Source organism: Apis dorsata, unplaced genomic scaffold (genome assembly GCF_000469605.1).
Source record: "Apis dorsata unplaced genomic scaffold, Apis dorsata 1.3 scaffold_317, whole genome shotgun sequence".
Classification (NCBI taxonomy): Eukaryota; Metazoa; Arthropoda; class Insecta; order Hymenoptera; family Apidae; genus Apis; species Apis dorsata.
This window is the reverse complement of record NW_006263588.1, coordinates 237,808-241,912: the sequence shown is the minus strand read 5'-3', so window position 1 is coordinate 241,912 and position 4,105 is coordinate 237,808. Positions and strand designations below refer to the sequence as shown.

The 4,105-nt window shown below is 19.0% G+C and overlaps 1 protein-coding gene across 4 annotated transcripts in view; it reads right to left on the bottom strand.

Moving 5' to 3' along the window:
- Positions 1 to 4,105, bottom strand: part of LOC102676966 (myocyte-specific enhancer factor 2) — a 50,902-nt gene that overhangs the window by 46,229 nt on the left and 568 nt on the right. The window lies entirely within an intron of this gene.

The window sequence follows — 4,105 nt, the reverse complement described above, 5'->3', positions numbered from 1 at the left end:
TTTTTTTTTTTTTTTTTTTTACTAAAATTTTTTTAAAAGCTTAATTGTGCATGTAATTTTAAGGGTGAATATGAAATAAGATTTGGGAGTAATCAGTGTTAGAAATTAAAAAGATTATATTTCAAGAATTGTAATTTTTTTATATTGTTCTAGGAATATTTGTAATGCAACTTTAAGCATGGAATAATAAGATTTCTAATTGATTAAAATATTCCAAGTATTACTAATCAATTTTACTCTTTTTTACTTTGATAATATTAATAATAGCGAAAATAAATATATGTATATAATTCAAAAATTATGAATCTTTCAATGAATTTTGAAATATTTTATGAATGTAATTTTCAAAATAATAGAATTTAAAAGAAAATAGGAAACTTATTAGATAAATTAATTTTAGAAAACTTGAAATCATTTGTTTGAAAAATATTGAATATTGTATATAACATCAAATATATAATTATATTTTTAAATAAATGTTAAAAAATACAATAAATATAAATATCAGTCTGAGAAGTATTGAATATAAAAAAATAACATATAAAAAAATAATTATTGCAAAAATGTAATCTGGAATTTTACGAGCACATTAACTTAATAATTTACATATCGTACTTGTATAAAAAAAATGGCATATTTCGTAAAAAATATAAAAACTTGAATAATCAATATATGGAATGTAATAGTAATTTTTTAGATATTATATGAAATGTAAAATTCATTTCAAAGAGAATCTTCGATTGATGAGAATAAATTAGATAAAAAATCCAAAATTTATTAAAGTTAAAAATCTGCCAATTTTTATTAATTTTAATAAAAGTTGTTTCAGCGAATAAAATAATTTAATAAATAAAAGCCCTAATAATAATATTAAACGAATTTCTTAAAACAAAAAATGATCGTTTCAAAAGATTTTCAAAAGATAATATGCAATTCTCAAAGCTTGCATAATGTTTCGAAAATGAATGACGTCAGTGGTTGGGGTTGTTCTCGAGAAGGTTATCGATGAAACTGTTCTTTCTCTTTAGCGAGTGGGTGGGATCGATGACGGGGGCGATATGCACGATTTCTTTATGGAACTTTTATGAACGTTTAATTTTTCGGGCGTAACAATAAAGGTGTAATTAAACCAAGCACAATTTAATAGAAACGCAACACCCATCGAAAATAATTATCCAAAATAAATCGAAGAATTTTTTTCTATTCTCTTCTTTATCGATTGCGTATAATAATTTTTAATATAATTAAATTGTATCGCTATAGAAGAAACTTAAAAAAATTGAATTTTTAAATAGAATTTTATATATTAAAAACTTGAATAATTGAATTAAATCATCTTCAACATTAAATGTCTCAATATTAATGATCATTTTATGCTTAATGACTCAACGCATTTTGAAATCTTGAATTATTCAAATTAATTACAATTCCATTGACAGAATTTTGAACGAATAAATCCAATTTAATTCAATTGATCGAATTTTAAATTATTCGATTCAGTTCAATTCCATCAATCGAATTTTAAATTACTCAAATCGATAAATCAAATTTTGAAATAAATCAAAGCTTGAGTTATTGATTCGATGAAATGAATTTGACATAAATAGATTATTCGATTCGATATATCGAATTTTTTAATTCAATAAACTGAATTTTACACAATTCCAATTTTGAATTGTTTGATTTAATGAGTCAAATTTTTTAATTATAAACTAATTCAATTTGATTAATCGATTTTTTTTTTTGTTTTACATTGATTTCAAAATATAAAACAATTTTATCCATATTTCAGAATAATAAATAAAGTCAACGGTTAAGTTATACAAATTCCATCCATTTGCATAGACTGGAGGACCTACATTGTATCGCGCACCACTTTGCACCACGAGGTCGTATAATTCTTTGTAGCAAACCAGTTGCATATTATTACGCAGCTTCAAGTTTTACGAGATTCCATGATAAATCTATATCTGATCAGCCAAAATATTTATAACGGATTAATGCATTTCCATTTTACTTTACCGAATAAAAGATTTACTTATCAAATATTTAATAATTTAAATTTTTCACACTGTAACACATTAAAACATATCAATTGCTTTCAAGTTTCAGAAACAATTTTATCTCACAACACATTATCATATAGAATAATAAATAATGAATAGCATAAAAATTCTTATTTGAAAAATTATCGATAAAATTATTTAACAATACAACAATATAATTTAGATATATTTATTATATAACATATTATAAAAAAAATAATAGTTAAATATGAGGTATACAAAAAAAATACCGGAAAAAAGTAATGTAATTATATATAAGAATAACTATAGTATAAAAATAATTATAATAATAATTATAGAGTTAATTAGGGCCTTTTTTAAAAAAATAAGATATGATAAATGAGATATCATTATACTTCCTAGAGAATGATGAAAAAATAATTTTTAAATAAAATACTGAATTTCATATTTCTTTGGATTTTTATGAAAAAATATCAATAAAAAAATTATATTTATAAGCAATATTTATAAGCATATGTAAAATGCAAAAAAAGGATATTTGTAAAAATAAGAAAAATTAATATAATAATTTTCAATGGAAAAAAATATAATTTATTATTAATTAATAATTTTCAAAATTAAATATTTCGTTAATTATCTTTTTTGCATATATATATTTTGATATAAAAACATTAGCATAATAAATAAAACATAAAATTATCACATTTTCTACTTTACCGATATAACTAAATGCAACTAAGATTTGAGTTTGTAGATGGCAGCACCTCACAGTTATTTATAAAATTTTCAATAAAAAAAATTATTTTTTAAATATTTAAAAATAAATATTTTAAATTAAATAAATAATTTAAATGAATTTGTCAAATTTATTTTCTCAAATTCTTATTATTTATTATATGATTTTAATTATAAAATTAAAAATTAAATTTTAATTACAAAAACTAATAAATCATATGATTAAAAATATTGAACAATGTACAATATAAAACTTATTATTTTTTTGCTTAATAATATTAAATTATTCAAGATTTTTATATCATATATGATTAAATTTAAAAATTATTATAGATAGTAACAACAATATTTCAATTTTTTATGATCTATTATAGTAATATTTTTACTATATAAAGAAATATAAAGCTTCATTTTAAAATTAATATATAATATAATATATAATATATAACAAATTATTTATGTGTATTAAAAAAATTTATAAAGCATATATAAGAATAACTAAATTCTTCATGTTATTAAAATTTTTAATATAAGTATGGAAAAAAATTATATCAATTTATATCAAGTTTGAATTATTATTTAAATTTTAATTGTAATATGATACAAATATTGTATATTACAAATATTGTAATACAATATATCAATTTATATAAAGATTAATAAAAATGTTCAATTTTTTAATCAAAATAGCAATATTTTTTAATAATTAGTTAAAAAATGAATTCTGTGTCATTAATTACAATTGATTTGGGAACATTATTAATTATAACATTTATGAAAATTCTATGAATTCTTTTTTAAAAAAAATAATTATCTTATATAAAAATATAATCATATTATTATAATATTATTATAATTATTATAATATATTTGTTATGAAAATAATCTATAAATATTTATTGATCATAAAAGTTGTTTTTTATATTCATTGAAAGAACTTGTTATTAAATACTTTAATATGAAGTTGTGAACACTTTGAAAAGTCAATTAACTTGCATTGAACGAAAAACAATTTTCTCAAAATTATTTTAAAAACATATAAGAATCTTATTTTTTAAAAATCAACATCACGAATGAAATAAAATTAACAAAAAAAATCACATAAGTTCAAAAATTATTTAAGAATGAATTTGAATTTGACAAAAAGAATTTAACAAGAAATTATATTCTAATTAAAATAAAACCTGTCATTTTCAATCGTTCCTTTGAAGCAAGATCGATATATTCTATAATGTAAGAAACTCTTCATTCGACAAAATTATTCAACTATATATTAGTTCATAAATTCACTGATGAGTGCTTCAAAACACTCGACATTAAAACATCGCTACAAGACAAGCTTT